General features: G+C 36.2%; 1 long non-coding RNA gene and 2 pseudogenes across 1 annotated transcript; 2 read left to right on the top strand and 1 right to left on the bottom strand.

Moving 5' to 3' along the window:
• Positions 1-1,547: 1,547 nt before the first annotated feature.
• On the top strand, positions 1,548-8,896 carry LOC143647636 (mitotic checkpoint serine/threonine-protein kinase BUB1 pseudogene; annotated as a pseudogene).
• A 51-nt stretch (positions 8,897-8,947) lies between these two features.
• On the top strand, positions 8,948-10,119 carry LOC143647635 (mitotic checkpoint serine/threonine-protein kinase BUB1 pseudogene; annotated as a pseudogene).
• Positions 10,120-12,381: 2,262 nt separating this feature from the next.
• LOC143647880 (uncharacterized) lies at positions 12,382-13,914 on the bottom strand. The gene is made up of 3 exons (XR_013158238.1): positions 13,667-13,914; positions 12,971-13,029; positions 12,382-12,620 (listed from the first exon to the last, which is right to left on the bottom strand). It is a non-coding gene; the product is annotated as an uncharacterized LOC143647880 (long non-coding RNA).
• Positions 13,915-20,715: the final 6,801 nt, after the last annotated feature.

The raw sequence follows: 20,715 nt of genomic DNA, 5'->3' as shown, positions 1-20,715 counted from the left end.
CAAAGACACAAACGGACATTTGCACACCAATGTTTATAGCAGCGTTATTTACAATTGCAAAGAGATGGAAACAGCCGAAATCTCCATCAACAGAAGAGTGGCTAAACAAACTGTGGTATATACATACGATGGAATACTATGCAGCTTTAAGACAGGATAAACTTATGAAGCATGTATTAACATGGATGGACCTAGAGAACATTATGCTGAGTGAGTCTAGCCAAAAACTAAAGGACAAATACTGTATGGTCCCACTGATGTGAACAGACATTCGAGAATAAATTTGGAATATGTCCTTGATAACAGAGTCCAGCAGGAAGTAGAAACAGGGTAAGATAATGGCCAATTGGAGTTGAAGGGATACAGACGGTGTAACAGGACTAGATACAAAAACACAAAAATGGACAGCACAATAATACCTAATTGTAAAGTAATCATGTTAAAACACTGAATGAAGCTGCATCTGAGCTATAGGTTTTTGTTTTGTTTTGTTTTGTTTTGATTTTACTATTATTACTTTTATTTTTTTCTCTATATTAACATTCTATATCTTTTTCAGTTATGTTGCTAGTTCTTCCAAACCAATGCATATGTACTAAGAAATGATGATCATGCATCTATGTGATGATGTTAAGAATTAATGATTGCATATGTAGAATGGTATGCTCTCTAAATGTTGGGTTAATTTCTTTTTTCCGTTAATTTAAAAAAAAAAAAAAGAGAAGGGATAATTGGAGCTGAAGGGATACAGACTGTACAACGGGACTGGATATAAAAACTCAGAAATGGACAGCACAATACTACCCAATTGTAATGCAATTATGTTAAAACACTGAATGAAGCTGCATGTGAGGTATGGGTTTTTTTTGTTTGTTTTGTTTTGTTTTTTTTTCTTTCTATTATTGTTTTAATTCTTATTCTGTTGTCTTTTTATTTCTTTTTCTAAATCGATGCAAATGTACTAAGAAATGATGAATATGCAACTATGTGATGTTATTAAGAATTACTGATTGTACATGTAGATTGGAATGATTTCTAATTGTTTTGTTAATTCTTTTTTTTAATTAATAAAAAAAAAAGAAAAAAAAATAAAGCAAAAAATTGAAAAAGTTAAAAAAAAAAAAAAAAAAAAATAAGAATGGACCTGCTTCAATAATTTATTGAAAACAAAGAACCAGAGAAGAAACAAATAAAAACTGAGGCTTAGGGGCCTGGTGACAGAACGTCCAACAGAAATGCCAGCTTCAGAAGGTGGTGGTTAGTATAGTTTTAGACATGCTGATTTGCAGAACGGAAAAAACTAGAGATCTTAGAGAGAACCATTTAAAGGAACACTGAGAAACAAAGGGGAAAAAAAGACAAATTGGAGGGGTTAAAAGAATGGGGGGCTAATGAGCTAGCTATACAGTTACATGTGGGAGCTAGTCTTCAATGATGGCCCCCCAATGGCCTACACTCTCTGCTATTCACACTCTTTGTGTAGATTCCTGGCCCTATGACTTGCATGTAATTAATGGAAGTCATACAGACTCACTCAACCGGTTACAATGCAAGAATCTTGGCAGTTTCTGCCTTGGTTCTTTGGAACACTTGCCTTTACTGCCCTGAGCTACCAGCTCCCGTGTGACCCCCACATACTGTGAGAAAACCTAAGCTAGTCATACGGAGGGATCAGATGGAAATAGAAATTTCCAAACAGTCCACAACTATTCAGCTATTCCAACCCAGAAGCCAGACATATGAGTGGAGAAACTACCAAATGACTTCATTCTCAAGTCTGATCTGATTCCAGCCATATGAGCAGAGACTGTGAACCCCAAGAATCAAGAGAAAAAATAATAAACTATTGTTTTAAGCCACAAAACTTTAGGAGTGATCTGTTATACCACAACAGAAGAATGGAAACACTACTCTATGGTAAGAGAGACAAATATAAAAGAGATATGGACAGACTTTGCTCTTCTCTCAAAATACTCTTTAGTGTCTGAGGAAAGGTTTTTTTTTTTTATTTGAGTATGTTTTTGTTTCCTATTGGTGAATAATAGCTAGGTAGAAGAATATTTTATACTTGGGACAAGAAGGAAAGAAAGGGATGAATGAAAAGAAAAACGAAACTTACTAATGTTTTATTAGTAAGTTAGTAAGAGAAGTTATACTGAATAGCCTTGATTTTATCAGTTTGTTTTTATCATTGAAAGAATTCTGAAAGACAGGGTTAGAATCTAGGGAAGAATTTTGTTGAAAATAAAACAAGTGAATTAGAAGAATAAAAATTTTCTGGACAGTAGTGATAGCCTAGAGAAAGTTGGAAGATAAGAAAGTCATACCTCAATAGTATGAATTTATGGTGACCTATCAACAGTTTTATGATTTTATGACCTTCTACTAAAATGTACAGAAACAGAAGAGTTCTTGAAGATAAATCAGAGGTACAGTAGAAGATGGAGAAAGCAAGGACTCCTAGGGTCTCACCTGGGTTGCAAGTGGAGCAAATTAAAGCCTATAAGACATAGGGAAAGAATGTTTTTTGTGCTTCAAGCAAAGTCAGAATCTATGTAAAATGCAGAATACAGAAAAGGTAGAAGACAAAAACAAAAATCATACATTCTCACTAGGTTTATATTCCAAGATAATGTGGGTAGGGATGGATGGTAAGGATAGTGGAGAGAAGGAGGAAGAGGGTAACACAGGATGATTGGTTTCTTTCTAATGAAGATAGCATTTGAAGTAAATTAATGTTAAACAATTTAAGAACCACTTCAAATCTCTGATGAAATTCTACATGTCTCTGGCCACAGTCCATGGAGTTCAAGCTTTATTGTTGATCTATCTTTTTCTGATAAGGAGCACAGGTTGCAGCAACTCATCATCTGTTCTGCTTAAGCTAAAGTGAGCCTCTGAACTCCCAGAAGGTAGGGCCACCTTTACCCGTGGACTGTTACTAACCATTTGATATGAGAGCTTACTGTGTATTGGTAATGGGCTAGTGAAGAACATGCAGTGAAACTTTCTTCAAGTGCTGGCTGGTTAGAGACACCAGAGGACATAAGGGATAAAAAGCTCCCACCTCTTAGCAAAGCTGTTGTGTCCACCATTTTGTTCAAACAGGCTCCAACAGTATCTGGACTACCCCCAAGGAGCACTCAAGACGTAAGACTCTTCTCTGAGTCATACCACTCACATAGCTAGTACTTCCACCTTTCTAGCCCACTTATGCCATTGCCAAATTTGAAGTGACAAATAGAATTGGTAGAGGGATGGGAACTACTAAAGTGAATAGTAATATACCATTAGAGACAAAAGAATTATTAGAAAAGGAAAAGTAGTGATAAGAACCCTCGGAGCCCAGAACTTTTTCCTGTAGGGGCACATAGCTCTATTAATCTGGATAGCTTCATTGTATTACAGTATAATGAAGCCATTGACATAGATTAACATCAGTTTAAATAATTAGGAATGGGCTGGGGTGGGGGGAAGAGTATAGAATATGTATTAGCATATGTTTTCCTTTCTATAAATAAAAATATCGTGGCTGGGAGAAAGCTAATTTCTGGATCATGCCAATGAAATAAATAGACTATCAGTTCTGTATACGAGGTATGACAGTGAAAGTACTAAAAAATTTTATGATTTCCACATCCAAATAAGCCTAATCCTCTTACAAGTAGTTATCATGGTATCCAATGCATTTTTCCCAAACAATCCTGTCATTGAACAAGATATTTCTGAAACATTTGTTTGGAAATCATCTTTAGAACGTTTTTTTAATGTTATCAAGGTAGGAAAATTTGTCTTTTGGATAATTGAAGTCTTTTTTTTTTTTTTTAATTTTGGATAAAGGCAAGTGTCATTTGAAGCCAATTCTGGTGAATAATCACTTGGGGATTAATATTGTGCCCAAAAATAAAGCATGCCTATAAAGCAGCGAGACTGGTTTTCTTATTTGGCTCAAAGTGTCTCAAAAGATAATAATCAGAAAGAGGTTCCAAGATTATTTTGAGTAATGATTACATTACTGAGATAAATATTTAGCTACAAAGGAGAAACATCCATCTGGATGCATATGTAAGGAGTTACATATAAATGAATAAGTAAATAACTAAATAAAGTTTCCTCATAACATGGCCACATAGTGTAAAACAGCTACATGTTCAAAAACATATAAATAGCTATCCATTATAAAATAATGTTTTCAGACCACAGCCTGTCTTCTCATGCAAACATTGCTAGCAATGACTGTTTACCATGGGTCAGGCGCTGTGCTTAACCCTTCACATGTGTTGCTGAATTTAATAATACCAGCTGAAAGATTGTTAGGATGATTAACAAGTGAAAATTTATATGCTCAGGATTTTAGCACAATGCCTGACTAATGCAAACATTCAACAAATTAGTTATTCATTTTTATTACCATCAAGATAAAGAAATTTGAGCTTAAGGAGTAACTTTCCCAGAGTCACACATCTAATAAGTGGTATGAAAAGAAGTTTACCTAGTTAACCGCAACTCTTTTTTGCTTCTGTCTGTGGCTGGCTAAGCCTGTGGATACCTTGGCAGAGAATTTGTCATTGAAGCACCAATCAACACATCATGGATCTAAATACAGGTAACACACAGCTATCCGATAAACGATTATCTGAAGCTGTTTCACCATCTTCGGAAGCTGAGCCATCAGTCCGTTTTCATTCTTCCTCTTTGAATTTATTAATTCATTTCTAATTTTTTCCTACTTGGGAAAGGTATCAAATGGAACTGTTAAAAGAAATAATGTTTTGTTTCAATATTTTTTAAATTATAGAAATAACACGAATTAATTTTATAAAAATTCACCTATTACAGTTAAATCTGAAGCTTTCTTGGCTATTTTACCTGATTTCTATTCCCTCTTCAGAGATAACCGCCATTATCAGACTGGTGTGCATCTTCTCAGGCATTTTAAAAAGTATTTGCATATGTTTTTGTTTCTATGTACGTAGAAATACTTTCATTTTCTTTATGTGGAGAGTATGCTATCTCAAGTTTTTGTATTTATCATTCTACAACTAGTTTTTAACCCATTTTCTATAGTCGTCCTTACTTAGATGTACTTCATATAAAAATTAACTAGGACAGAGTATTCCACAATTTACCTATCAATTAATACCATTACCAAATATTTTACTTTTATAAATGACATGGTTCATTTACATGCCTCCTGATGTACACGTGAGTGATCTATAAAGTGAATATTGAGCAGGTAAATCGTTAGGTCATATATAGGTAAGTATTTAAAAATACATAATAGCCTTGCCCTTTGCCAGCAAACAGCAGTGTATGATTATTTCCTCACATTCACCCTTAAATTATCATACTTCCTTTTTCTTAGTTTGAGAGAAAAGATTAGTCTTTTGTTGTTTTATTTTGAATTTCCATGTTTATTAACTATGAGACCATCTTGTCAACTATGAATAATTAGCAGTGGCCAATAAAGCAAATGGGTTGCCTGCCTGTGTTTTGCCTATTTTCTAGTAGGTCGTTGATCTTTCTATTAAAATTTACATTTTTTTAGTATTCTAGATATGAAAACTTTTAATATCTGTTTCAAATGTTTTATCCCATTTTAAAACTTGTCTCAACTTTATGATGGCTTTTCTCACATAAATGTTTACAATTTCAAGGTAGTAAAATTTGCCAATATTTTCTGTCTTTGGCTTTTTGTTATTTGTTAAGGAAGCTATCATCTGAAAAAATATTAAAAGTTATCATCTATATTTTCTTCTAATAGTTTTATAGCTTTGTTCTTACATTTAGTTCTTTAATGAAAATGGGTTTTGTGTGTGTGAATAGGGATTTAATTTTTGTCTCAGAAAATAAGCAGCTAATAATCCCAACACATTTGATTAAGTATCCTATTCTAACCTTGATAAATTTGAAATGTCATCTTTAGCAGGGATTGTCTCCATATATACATAGGTACATTTAGGGAAAAGTGTTTTACAATAAAATATTAACTCCCTGCCTGAAACTGTACAGCTGTGCTCCAGTAGCCATGTTTCCTGAAGATGAATGTATAATGATATAACTTTCACAAGCTATATGACTATGTGATAGTGAAAAACCTTGTGTCTGATGCTCCTTTTATCTATACTATGGACAGATGAGTAAAAAATATGGATTAAAAATAAATAAGAGGGGGAACAAATGTTAAAACAAATTGAGTAGATTGAAATACTAGCGACCAATGAAAGGGAGTGAAAGGGGGTATAGAAAAAAATTGGAGGAACAAAGGTAAAATATATTGGGTAGATGGAAATAGTAGTAGTCAATGAGAGGGAGAGGTAAGGTATGGTTTGTATGAGTTTTCTCTTTTTATTTCTTTTTCTGGAGTCAGGCACATGTTCAAAAAAATGATCATGGTGATGAATATACTACTATGTGATGATATTGTAAGCCATTGATTGTGTCCCATGTATGGAATGTTTGCATGTTAAGAATGTTCATGTTTCTATGTTGTTTTGGTTTTTCAATTAAAAATAAATAAATAAAAGTAAAGAAAAATTTCCAACTTCCTGAAGACATGGAACTCTTTGACCTATGGCCTACAAGAACTTAGAGCACAATCTTCACTTCGCTGTGCTGAAACACAATCTTCAAAGCTGAATGCTAAGGGGACTCAGTCATCATTTTGCCTGACACTGTTCTGTTCATATAGTTACTTACTTCATCTTTTCCAAGCACCTAGCAAATTCAGTATCTTATTAGTAGGATAATCAAGCCTCATCAAGATCATGTATAACGATAACACGTGTACACAAACAAGAAAGCCAGAACCTCATAGCTACCCAGGTTGAAGTTTGAGTCCATGTAAATTGAAAGCCTCACCAATTTGGATTGATATCATGTACTATTATACAGTACATTGTTTGATCAAGAAAAGCTATGTAGATTTGAATCTTTAGCACCTTCATGCTTGAGTTTGGTGGGGTTGCTGTTAGCCTGTGGATAACCCAGAAAACTTTCAAATGTTTGAGACCCATTTGCAGAGTTACAAAGGTGTGACCTACTTGATGAATGGAAAAGACCTATATGATAAATAGAAGAGAATAGAGAATAATGTTTGATGAAGGAATTTTTAGATAAGAAGAGATACCACCTTGATCCAAGATTCATCAATTACTGTTTAAAATTTGCTGAGTGCAACAGCGACCTTCATCAGTTTTTTGTGTTTATGTACAGCCATGAGGTTCAGACTGTTCATCTCCACTGTACACAGGTGGGCTGGGCATCTAGAAGGCTAAGGAGAGCCACAGCATGCCAGTGCTATTTTCAGAGAGGAACTCAAAAAACCAGGCCAAACCTAGAGAGGTACTGCAATAAGAGTACAGTTTACTTCAGACCTATTTCACTGAAACTCATTTACCGACTCAAGCTAGAACCTCAGAATCTTTGCAATAATACTCAGATCTTAAACCAAATGACATCAAAATTTCCAGAAAGGAACTCAGCCTGTGTTTCTAAGAAGCAGTGTTCAGAACTTTATGCAGTGATTTCTTCAGCTTGTGATAGAGTTGAATATGGAACAAAGGATGCTCATGATTTCTAAGTCAGGAAACTGAACATACTCACCTTTGGCATCCAAAGCTGATGTTAAGAAAACATGTTATGTGTTACAAAAAAGGAGCTTGTTCATGGACAATCAGATTTCTCCTCTGAAGAACTGAGAGCCCAACAATATAACCAATGGGGAAATCATGGGCAAATGAAGATAGACATTATATGAAAAGGAAAGTAGCAAATGCTTTTGAAGAACAGCTGTTAAAACAGAAAATGGATAAACGTCATAGGACGTTGCATTAAGTTTCAGAAACGTTATATGAGAACTTGCTTACCTTCCAGGAAAGTTCTGAAGTTAATCCAATACGTGTAGAGTTAAGGGTAGGTTCCCAGCAGGAACTCAAAGGGTCCTGCTTTCCAGCCATAAATCAGCAGATCTCAGGGAATGAAAATGCCAGATATGTACCTCCTGTTACTTCCTATGGCAAATACTATCACTACTGCTTTGGTGTCCCCAGCTGTTGGTCAGAAGGTTTAGTATTCCTTCCACTGACAGCCCAGTCAGTGAAAGACTCCACATATGCCCAGCCAGTGAAAGACTCAAGAAAAGGTGCTAGATGTGTGAATAAAAATACAAAAAACAAAAACAGAACAAAACAAAAAACATGAAATGTACAAGTTTGCTAGTACAGTTCTTTTCTTACATCACTAGGAATGGTTCACACAATGCCAACTAAAGTGCAACTGTCATCCACTTTCACACGAAATAAACATTTGGTGTCATCATGGTGTTGTTTCAGGCTCCTAAACTTCCTGACATTTTTGTTGACAAAGATAAAATGATCATCTCTAAATCAAAATGAAGACACTTTTGAATCCAGTTTCCAAAAAAGATGTTAAATCTCCTGTGGCTTGAGGAGTCAATAGACTCTCTTTTCTTTGTGCTCTACTTCTCCTATGTTTGAAGGTGGAAATTCTTAGAAGCATGGGATTTTACAGCCTAAAATTTTATCTACAAGAGCCTGGAGCTTTGGAGAATGCTCTATAAGCCGATTTCCTTTAAAACCAAATGAAGTGCTCACGTTGGAGATATTTTGGATGATTCAACTGAATGGGGTATCCGCTGCAACAAAACCCTAGCACCCTTCCTAAGAGCCCAAGAAACTTTATATTTGCTGTACACTTGCATCTACACCATTCTATACACTTCCGGCAGATTCAGGAGATGCTCTGAAGATTTAAAAAAATAAGTGTGATGGCAAAATACTGCACCCATGTAACTTTGGATCCTTGTAAAGAAAAGATGGTGGAGACCTCAGACACTAGAAAGCTCAATCCAACCCAAGGGAAGAGCCCGGAATAAGCGTTATGGACAGATAGTCTTCAGCACCCTTACTGAGCTAGACTACCACACATGGTAGACTTTTTCAGTGGAGCAGAGCAGGGCCTTGAGGCTTATGAATGCATAGACCTTGTCCTTGAAGTTTTGGTGGATTCACCAGATACCAGTGCAGGGGTCTATGCATAATGGTTACAGACTAGTTCAGTTGGAAATGCCAGTTCTCCAGACTTCATTGTCGAGAACCCATGCATAATAAGTGGATTCTCAAGTTTTATCTGTACTTTCTAATCCAGTGAGCTATAATCAGATACTTTTGAATGGCAATAAATATAAATTTGCAGCCATCAAGCCCAAGACCGAATTTCAACTGGGTTCTTTCCTAGTTTATATTGATCACCTTCTTGGAAAAGCAGCCTTTGAAGTCTATGAAACTATTCATAGAGATATGAATGATACCAAAAGTAACAGGAATTTGTTTTAAAGGTCCAGAAATCTGTCACCATGGGAATTGTGCATTGGAACCCTGTTGATGGAGGGACTAAAATCAAGTATGCAACACACATTTATCAAATTCTACTCCTCCTACTTATTCCAAAATATCAGTATATTAGCAGAAGAGTTAACTGCTACAAAAATGCCCCTGAAAAGGCAATGCCCCCAGCTTTAGTCATCTCTTTTGCTATAATAATACTCTCTATGATTGAACAAGTCCATGACTGCAAAATCATCCATGGCGACAATAAACCAGACAATTTCATGTTTGGAACAGAATTTTCGAACAGGATGGTAGAGATGATAATTGATCTGCTGGCATAGCATTGAGTTGCCAGAATCAGAGTATAAATACAAAACTTTTCCCAAAGAAACTATACTTACAGCAAAGTGTGAAACAGCTGGGTTTCAATGTATTGAGATGTTAAATATGAAACAATAGAGCCACCAGATTGATTACTTTGGAGTTGCTACAATAGCCTACTGCATGTGCTTTGGCACTTACATGAACATGAAAAATGAAAGAGCAGTCTGGAATCTGAAGGCCTTTTCAGAAGCCTTCCTCCTTTGGATACGTGGAATGAATTTTACACATCACATTGAATATATCAGATAATATATCATTATCTTCTGTCTTCAGATTTTTAAGGCAATAGATGAAGAGAGTATTTCAACATCTATACAGCCACATTAGGACCCTGAATAATAGACTTCTTGTACTACTCTTAGAATACAAGCATTCACAAAAATAAAATTTAGTTATGGCCATTTCCCAGAAATCACTTTATAGATGCTGACCTGTTCATGTTAAAACTTTATGCATTCCACAATTCTTATTTCTATAAATGTGTGTTAAAAATAAAGTCCATGAAATATTTTTATATGTAAATGTTAATGAAGCTATATCTGGCAAACAAGTATTTTTTTAAGTGATCATAGGTTATATCAGTTATATCAAATCAGTTATATCAAATCAAGGTCATTTTTTTTACCTTTTATGCCACTTCTTTTACTCATCTGCTATCTGAATGCCTTCTTAATTATATCCAACTAGACTAGGCATTTATTCATTTTTACAGGTATACAATAAAGTCCAGAAAAAAAATAAACATTTCTAAGCTTGTCATCTTCCCCTTTAGGTTTTGAGATATCAGGCCCTGGAGCAGTAAGGATAAATGAAATGAGAGAGCTGTTCATTCAAATATAAGGGTTCCCAGAATCTGGTGTCAACAGAAAAGTGGCTTACTTCCCTCAGCTTTTCTGCTAGCTGCAATTGGCTGTGCTCCACGATCCCCATACTTTCCTGGTTCAGCTTTAAATCACCTTCTAGTTTGTGCTTTCCCCCCTCACTTCTTGGTCCTATTCAAAAGTACCTCAAACTGAAAAAGGGAGATATTATTTAGCCAAATAAATAGGTGAGGCTTATACTTCACTAGATGTGTTCATTAACCACTTACCGTCTGGGAAATGAAAGAAAAATACAAGCAGATTCTGTAAATAACATCCAGTTATGTCAACATTTTAAAATATCTCATGCATCAATACATTAACATAGAATCTAGGAATCACAGTAATGAAGAGAACTTTAGAGATTATGAAATATGAGTTATATCCTAAGGAGGAACCAATAATAATAGCCGATGAGCCCTTGTTGATCACTTTACAGTGATTGGGAAGCTCACTTCTTCATGTGGCAGCTCATTTCATGGATGGATAAGTCCATTTGCACGAGAGTGTTTCTCATAAGAAGTCAAAAATATTCTCTGTAAATTTTACCCATAAGTCTAAGCTTTGCTCTCTGGAGCAATATCAAACAAATTTCTCTCCAAAGAAGCAGCCATAAATATTTGGTAGCTGTCCTGAGTCTCCCAACTCAACATCATCGGCCCTTTCAAACACATTTCATATGGAACAATTTCTACAACTCTTTTATCGTCTTGGTACCCTCTGCTGGTCTATACCATCATGCCATATTCTGGTGCCCTGCTCAGGCTGTCAGAACTTTCTAGTTCATGCAAAGTAGTGCTGCCGACAATGATACATAGCTGGAGCGAGTTTAGTGGGAGGTCAGATAACAGCTACAATGTGGGTTTTTATTCATTGTAATGCATACTTTTCAGCAGTGGTAGATAATTTCTATAACCAGCAGAAAATATGAGAGTCAAAAGAGGGAAGAACTTCTGGAGGTATATATAAAACCTGAAAGTAGGTGAACTCCAGGAGAGAGTGAGCATGTGTGTCTATTTGTGTGCATGTGCGTGTGCAAGTGCACATAAATGCACACACCCATAAATCCTCATATTGAGGCTGGGAGATACACCCTCCAGTGGAAACAGGAAGAGAAGTGATACAACTAACAGGTAAGAGAGGAAACAGAGAGAGAGTCAAGGGGAGAAAGAAGCAGACAATCAAAAAACCTAATCACCTTTGTCAGCAATTTTATAAAGGAGAAGCTTTGGGGAAAAGAAAGGGAATGAATGCATACACCATGTCACCTGGGAAGAGAAAATAATGATGAACCCACCCATTGAGACTGATAGGCACATCTTTATTTCACAGGCATCTGAAGGCAGAAGACGGTCTCCATCTTTAGAATGTTACAGGTATTTGTCAATAGTGTAAGTAGAACACAGCTGGTGACTTGCGAATCTTTCAACTATAAATCTCAGCACATCACTGGAAAAAAACCAGGGCCTGTAAACCAACCCCTCAACACCAGAGTCAAATGTATCCCACACAACTTATCTATGGGAACGAAATACCAGGTTGTGGGAGAGCTATGGGGGAAAAAATCAGTCACTTAGTGGGATAACCCTTTAATGTTCATCTCAACATTACTCGCTCCCTGCCAAGGTTATATGAAAGTTATATTTTAAAACTGTATATAGCAGATTATGTGCTGAGGCCTCTCTTATACTATAGTGGCTCAGATTAGACTAAAGAAAAGAATACTTCTAGTTCCAAATAACGAAGGAAACAAATAATGCTATTAAATTTTCCTGAACCTGTGAAATTAAGTAAAAATCTGAAGTACACATATATATGTAGACAGCTAGCTAGATCTAGTGATACTTACCTCATCAGTTTACTGTTCCAAGTTCAACTTTTCTTTGCCCAGGTTGCAGAGTTTCCTCTCCCTCTGCCTGCAGATTATCCAAGGTCTGCGGAGGATCCCTTGCATAACCTTAGTTGCTCTCTGAAGTTTGCTGATATCCTTATTTAGAGACTCTACTTCCTCAGTCAGGTTTTCAACCTGTAGGAAGAAAACAATTCTGGCTTCATTAAAGCCACCACTGGGAGGGTGGGTATGATGCTAAGATCTAGTTACCAAAAACTCATGAGGTATCCAGCATCATAAAGAGCCAAAGTTAACCAAATTCTTGACATACCCTTAAAGAAAACTCTAAATTTACTTTTTCTTCCACACACAAAAAGTGATCTGTTTTATGGCATGGTGAGGGAATGGTGTGTTCTGGATAATCAAACATTTTTAAAGCAGTTATAACTTATGGGTGCTTAATTTTCAGTGTCATAATAGTCTATGACAATAACACCACTGAAGGTAATTTGCCACTTTTCTTTTAGGATTTAGAAGGTACCTACCGATCTTGTTGTGCTTCAGTGTCCCATGAAAGTTAAGGAAGAATTCCAGCTGATACAGTCTGCAATAATGGAAACGTGCTATATCAGGCCCAGGTGCTTTTTAGGAAAGGGAATCAAGGGCAAAAGAGTTGCTATTTAATCTTCTGGCAAAATTTGTGTCATTTGGAGATCATTTATCAGAACTTTGGCACAGACTCCTCCACTATCCTCTACCCAAATATAAATGCACAAAGTTAAAACCCTCAAATAAAATAAACAAAAAACTGAAGTCTTTAGCTGGGATTAAAGTGACATCTTCAACGTCAAATTTCAAATCAGTGGCAGAGCCAGGACTCAGACACATCTCAAATCATTCTTTAGTAAGCTGCACATGCTTGCTTGCTCTCTTTCACAAAAAAGGGAGATTTAGAGCCCCGATTAAACCATTTTGTTCTTTCTACTAGATTTCAGATGGCAACAAAATCAGATCAAAGGAAAACATTTCATTTGGAAGGTTAAGTGGTATTCCATAACTTCACATTTGAAATTTGAATTGAGTTTATCAGATCCTTTATTTTATGCTGGTTCTGATTCACCCATGCTGCAAAGTTTCAGATTGCTGTTAGTTCGTTTAAACAGAGCAAATCTGGTACCCAAAGGTTAAATAAAGAGTGGAATTTAGGCATCTAGGTCTTCCTAACATTATAGAAAAAGTACCTTTTGCTCTGTAGCACACTTCTCCTTCTCTGACTTCCCCGATATTATTTCCAGGTCATTGATTTCTTTCTTCAACTTAGAACATTCATCTTTTAATTTCTGCCCCTTGGCAGTCAGTTCAGAATTTATCTCCTCTTCTTCATCCACCCTCTAAGGCAGCGCCTTGGCTCTGGCCTCCAGCTGAATCTTGGATTTAATCAGTGACTCACACTCCTCTTCAACATTTGCCAGGGTCTCTTGCTCCTGCCCTGATGAGGAGAAAATTGTTGCCAACAGCTGGAAGTAATTTATCAGCTAGCCGAGAATGCTACTTAACACATAGTGAAGAGATAATTGCCTGCCCTCTGCTCGGCACTTTCACCTACCTTTTCTAAGCAGCTGAAATAATATTCCCAGCTCCCTGATCCTATTGTTGAGAAGAGGAGTTGTTGCGTGTGTTTGGAGGTGCTTTCAATCTTTCAGACCTATTCAATAGATTAGATTACCTCTTCTAAAGCACTTAATAGAATCCTGATGGCCTCAAGGAGCTAACATGCCTCCAAAAATCAATGGTGTGCTGTTTAAATCACAGCTTCTGTAAACATCTGTGTGGGCACATAGTTTGAGGTTGATACTTGCTCAAATCATGGCCTTTTAAGAAAGCAGTGTTCCCTCAGAAAATAGAATATTTATAAAATTATAAGAGCCCTGAAATGCACTTGTTTTTGATAAAAGTATCTAATAAATAGAGATGAACCGTATCTATTTTGTTCATGGACTGAATTTAGAATTACATCATTTCCAACTATTTGCTTCAATAAATCTGCCAGCAGTAAATATCACAAGTTATACGCATAGAACATAAACACTACTTTCTTTTAACTAATTCAAACATACTCCCTCTAATTCTCACTGAGTAGTCCATTGTTCATATGTTACAGGGTCAAGTTAAAAATGAAGGGGTTTGTGGGTCAGTGGTAGAATGTTCACTTCCATGCAGTAGACCTGGGTCTGACACCCGGACCGTGCACCCCCCCACACCACCAAAAAAAGGGGCTGATTGGTCTTTTTGTTTGTACGTTTTTGCTAAGAAACATCTTTTATAACTTTAAACCTCTTTGATTTGATTCCGTTAGATGCTAAATAAAACCTCTTTTTATGAGCAAGTTCTTAATTGCTGCAGGTCTACTTGTACCATAACTTAACAAACATCTTCATTTCCCATCTCGAGACCCCACTCATCCTCTACTATATGCCACTTTGGGATATTTGTTAACTATCCATTTGTCTCACTTAAGTTGTTGCAGCTAATTAAATCAAGAGCAGAAAAAGGCAAAAAAATGGGCTATTGGCTTCCAGCTAACTCTTGGCAAGAGAATGACTGCCTTTCTAACAATAAGGCAGATGGGGGAACAGAAAATAAAAGAGTAAATCTCTGACTTCGCTAAGGATTCCATAGAGAGGGAATAAATTTTTTAAAAAGAAGGTCAAGCATTTAAGAACCATGCAAATCAGCCAAGTCTCAAATGTTTGGGAAATAATGGGGACATTTGATCCTCACCCCAAGTTGACAAGCAGAGCAGTTAAACATTTGCTCCTTTTCATTCAGCATGTGTAAACCACCAACAAATGAAGAGGACAGTTCAATCGACTGCCATTGATCCCTTCATTAAACATGACAGCAGGATCTGGGGGCCGGCTGAGGGATGTTAGGGCCATTTAACAGTCTGAGGAGTCTTTCCCCAATTATGGCTCCTCTCTCTTGGACTCATGCTATTAACTGGAGGGAATTCATGCAGTTCTGCTGGTATTTGGAATAAGTGAATGATTTTAAGAAATCCTTGTTTCATTGATCTACTCTGGGTTTCACTCTGTCCTTTAAAAATGAATTATGACTCCCTACATGGGATATGACTTCCTGGTGATGAAGGACCTGACTCCTGCGGATGAGCCTGGCCCTGGCATAGTGGGAGTGAGAAAAACTTCTTGACAAAAAGGAGGAAGAGAAATGAAACAAAATAAATTTCAGCAGCTGAGAGATTTCAAATGGAGTCAAGAGGTCATTCTGGAGGTAATTCTTATGCATTACATAGGTATCCCTTTTCAGTGTTTAGTGGATTAGAATAGCTAGAAGAAAATACCTGACACTGTTGAACTGTAATCCAGTAGCCTTAATTCTTGAAGACAATTGTATAACTATATGGTTTTTACAGTATGACAGTATGATGGTGAAAACTTTGTTACTGATACTCCATTTAACTAGTATATGGACAGATGAGTGAAAAAATAAAAGGACAAAGAATAGATAAATAATAGGGGGGAATGTTTGGGTGTTCTCTTTCATTTCTATTTATATTCTGATATGTAATTTTTTTTTTTTTGGCATGGGCAGTCTCCGGGCAATCAAACCTGAGTTTTTGGCATGGCAGGCAAGAAGTGTGCCACTGAGCCACTGTGGCACTGCCCAAAATTTTACCATTGAGCTATCCTTGCACTGAGAGGAGTAATGAAAATGTTAAAAAGCTTATTGCAGTGATGAATGCATAACTGTATTATGATACTGCGAACCACTGATTGTACACTTTGGATGATTATATGGTATGTGAATATATCTTATTAAAATTGCATTAAAATAAATTATGATAAAATATTTCAGGGCTCTGTCAACCTTTTAATCTCAGTTATCTGAACCACATAAATCCAGGCTTCTTTCAGCCTTCTGGGGTTTACCCTGGAATTTACTTCCCCCTGTTTCTCATGCTCCTGACAACTACTCCTTGCACAAGTTGGGTCATTTCTATCTCCCACATCACCCACCCCTCAGGTATCATTGGCTACTCTCTGTCAGTAGAGAGAATGTGGGAACTGGAAAGCCAAGTCTCATTCAAAGCTGCCTTTCCTCAAAGCCAGACAGATAAAACATAATGTTACTAACTATGATTCTCACAGTACCCTTCTTCAATTAAGTTTGGGGCCCAAGAATTTGTATTTTTAACAAGGACCGCAGGAATGCTGATACACACTAAAATTCTAGAATCAATGCAACATTAAATATGTCTTTTGAGTATAAATTCTTATATGAAATATGGCCTGTTGGAACATTGGCAGATAGCATGGCCCCCCAAAAAAAGAATAACTCAAGTCCATGTATTTATACTAAAATTTCTCTATGTTTTAGTAAGCTTGAAAAACAGAAAAAAAACTATTTTATTTATAGAATTGTATTTGAACTCATCATTTTTCAACTCAGCATGTGCTAGGTAGTATGGAGAGTACAACAAAGTTGGATAAGATCTCATCCCTCCTCTTTGGGATGTTTGGGGATAACAGTGTTCAGAATAGATGGGGAGGGGAATATGAAAGGGAGCAAGTGATGGCACGTTGCCATAGATGGAAGAAGGAAACTTGAGTGCCAGGACAAAGAGCTTGGAGCCTAAACTGTAATGAAGATCATGAAGGTAGTTAATCGTGGAAGCAACATGACGTTTTTAATACAATGATTCTGAATCCTGACTAGATGTCACAAGCACACTCACAAATTCTTGCTTGGGCTCCACAAAGGGCATGCTTACCAAATTATCAGAGCTGGAGTCTAGGCATCTTTTTTTTTTTTTTTTAATTTTTTAATGTTGCACAAATGAGTTTGATGCAAAACCAAGTTTGAGAACTATTTTTTTAAGAAATCCAATTCATTAGGAACAGTAATTTGGACTGAGGAAGGGGAAGGGGGCAGACCCAAATCAGAAAAACCAATCAGAAGCATATTTATATAATCCCAAAGATTCAGTAAAATTTACATTGAGACCTGTTAAAATCTTGTCTACTGATTTGCTAAGAGATAGGTCACTATATACATACTTAAAACTGCAGGTGCAGGGTTTGCTGGCACCCATGATAGATGAGGGTATTTTTTTATAATAAAACCCATTTGATAGCTTGCCCCTCTTTCAAAGATACCCTGTCAGTGAAATGACTTGAGTGTAAAACATGGTGTCTCTTTAAACATTTCCAATGTTTGTTTTTGAAGAAATTCTATGGTATTTGAAAAAAAAAAAACAACATGCCTCTATTATTTTTCAAATCAACACTGCCTATAAAACAAGGGATTCCAATTAAAAACTTGATTTAAAGAACAAATGGTGGGGCCACCCACAGCCTGCAGCTGAAGTAGCAGTTCATTATTTTCCTGGATGAGGGAAACTTGCTTTGCTTTTAGTTCCTCCCTCTGAGATTCTGATTTCTTCAAGGCTCTTCTCAGTAGCACACAGCACCTGTCCAGGATGGCTGTCTCCATTTTCACTCCATCAGATTTAATAAGAGCCTTGATCTCGAAGAAGAACATCATCCTGAGCCAGTTCTTCACAGCCATGAGCTCTTACGTTCCACTGGGAAAAAGAAAGTGCATCCTAAATAAAGGGTGAAAGAAGAAAAGCAAGCTAATCCATGCTATAAGAGTTGTTTTCCAAATTAAGACAATTAATAAGCATATATTTTTAGGAATCATAATAAATTCTCACTAATCTTCAAACAAACCTCAATATCATAGTTGTCATTTGATTCTGACAAAAATCCTACATTGTAGTTTGTTTAAACTGCCAGAAATGCAATATACCAGAATTGGATTGGCTTTTATAAAGGGAATTTATTAAGTTACAAGTTTATAGTTCTAAGGTCATAAAAATGTCCAAACTAAGGCATCCAGGAAAAGATAACTTGGTTCAAGAAAGGCAGATGGGTCTGGAACACCTCTGTCAGCTGGGAAGACACATGGCTGGCATCTGCTGGTCCTTTGGCTTTTGGTTTCAAACAGCTTCCCCAAAGGCACTTTCTTTCTGCATTTCAAAATGTCTCTGTGTCAGCTCTGAAGCTTTTTCAAAAACGGTTCCCTGTCAAAGGACTACATGAAGCGACCAATCTTGAGTGAGTGGAGACACATCTTCATGGAAACACCTAATTAACAGGCCCATTCACAATTGGGTGGGACACATCTCCAAGGAAATAATTTAATTAAAAAGATCCCAGTCCACAATATTGAATCAAGATTAAAGACCATGGCTTTTCTGGGGTGCACAACAGTTTCAAACCAGCATATCCTATGAGGTACTTCTGGGGATAGCAATACTGTTAACCAAATATTCTGAAAATGCTCCCACCACAGACATCTTTTAAATGAGAACTAGGGCTGAAAGAAAATAAGAAATAAAGTGATCTAAAAACCTAAGTAATAAACAAATGAATGCATTTTTCTCACAGAAGAAAGGAGTCAGTCTTGGTCTTGAAGAAGTTTGTTTTTATATCTACATAGATAATGTCACAAGGCTGAGAATGTCAAAGAATCTCTCTTAATAAAAAGCAGGGGTCTGGAAAATCCACTGACTGGCCCAGAGAACACCAAAGAGAAGTGCATCTGTTTTGCTGGTCTGGGCTCGAGATGAAGAAATTCTCCTCCAGGAATTTTTTTTTCATGGACCAGTACCATTAGAGTATTTGAGGTTTAAATTATGCTTACCTGATTGGTGCAAAAATAAACAAGGCAAGAGGGTGGGCAACAGTGGCTCAGTGGCAGAGTTCTTACCTGCTTGCCGGAGACCTGGGTTCGATTCCTAGAGTGTGCCCATGTCAAAAACTAATGAACTAACTAACTAAATAAATAAACAAGGCAAGAAACTAGCAAAATGATTTTTTTTTACTCTGGTAATACTCTTTGGGCTGTTGAAGGGGGTAAATGCAAAAGAACATCAAGCACCAGCAATTCTCATAGATGAAGCCCCTCTGAAGACGAGTTTGCAATCCAAAATTATAAAACACATGTAGAAAGACATTAACCATCATTGAGGTGAACACAGTCAATAAAAAGCTTGATTAACCCCCAACAATTCTAGATTATTGAAAAATCTGATAGAGAGCATAAATGTGTTAAAATTATTAAAGACATTAAGGAAAGAATTGAAGAAATAAGAAATAAATGAGCCACTATAATACAAAGGCAGATAGGCTTTAAAGGGATTAAAGAAAACACAGATAAATGAAAAATGCAGTGATTGAAATAAAACACTCCATGGAAGAATTAAGGAACTGTTTAGACACACTGAAGAAAAACTATTAACTAGAAGAGGGGATCAGGAAAATTATTCAGAATTATAAAAAGAGAAGAATAAGCCTAAATAAAGTAGAATAAAGATGAGAACAAAAATGAATGCACTAGAAAACAAACAAACAACAACAAAAAAAAACAAAACAAAAGCTGGTGAATTAAATAGACTACATAAACTAATATCTGGCAAAAGTGATCAAGAAAAGGGAGAGAAAGCACAATAAAAAATAAAAGGAATAATAATATTCTAGGAGCATATGCTCTAGGAAAATGCCCTAGGGGCATAACAATAGATCCAACAGAAATTAAAAATCATAAACTAGAAAACTTTTTTCAATGTAGAGTTTCTTTTAAAAAAGAGATAAAGAAGAATTGATTCAAGAAGAAATTTTTTATAAATCTCAATAGGTCTATAACCACTAAATAAATGTGACCAAAATTGTAAAATTTACCACATGAAGAAAAAAAAAACAGGTCTATGTAGTTTTATTGGCAAATTCTACCAAATGTTCAAGGAACTGTTAATTGCAGTAAGTTGTTTCATGTTTTGAGAAGAGGAAACACTTCCAAGTCTTTTAGGATAACCTTGATACAAAGTCAGAAAGTACAGTAAGGTAAAGAAAAGTTGTAAGCCAATCTTGTCCGTGAACATTGACACAAAAATCCTCATGCTGATATTATACCCAAACCCATTAATGTATGAAAAAGATATTTCATGACCGAAGTGGGTTAACTTTTTAAAAAATATATTAATATAATTTGACACTTTTACAGATTAAAGGAGAAACACCACATGATAATTTCAATAGATGCTGAAAAGGCATTTCACCATTTTCATGGCAAAAACCCTGTGTTAGTTAGATTCAGTTGTCAACTTGGCCAGGTGAGCATACCTAGTTCTGTTGCTGCGGACACCAGCCAATGGTACGTGAATCTCATCTGTTGCTAATTACATCTGCAATCAGCTAGGAGGCTG

This window comes from Tamandua tetradactyla, chromosome 10, assembly GCF_023851605.1.
Source record: "Tamandua tetradactyla isolate mTamTet1 chromosome 10, mTamTet1.pri, whole genome shotgun sequence".
NCBI lineage: Eukaryota > Metazoa > Chordata > Mammalia > Pilosa > Myrmecophagidae > Tamandua > Tamandua tetradactyla.
Note: the sequence above shows the minus strand (reverse complement) of the source record. Positions and strands in the feature narration are given on the sequence as shown.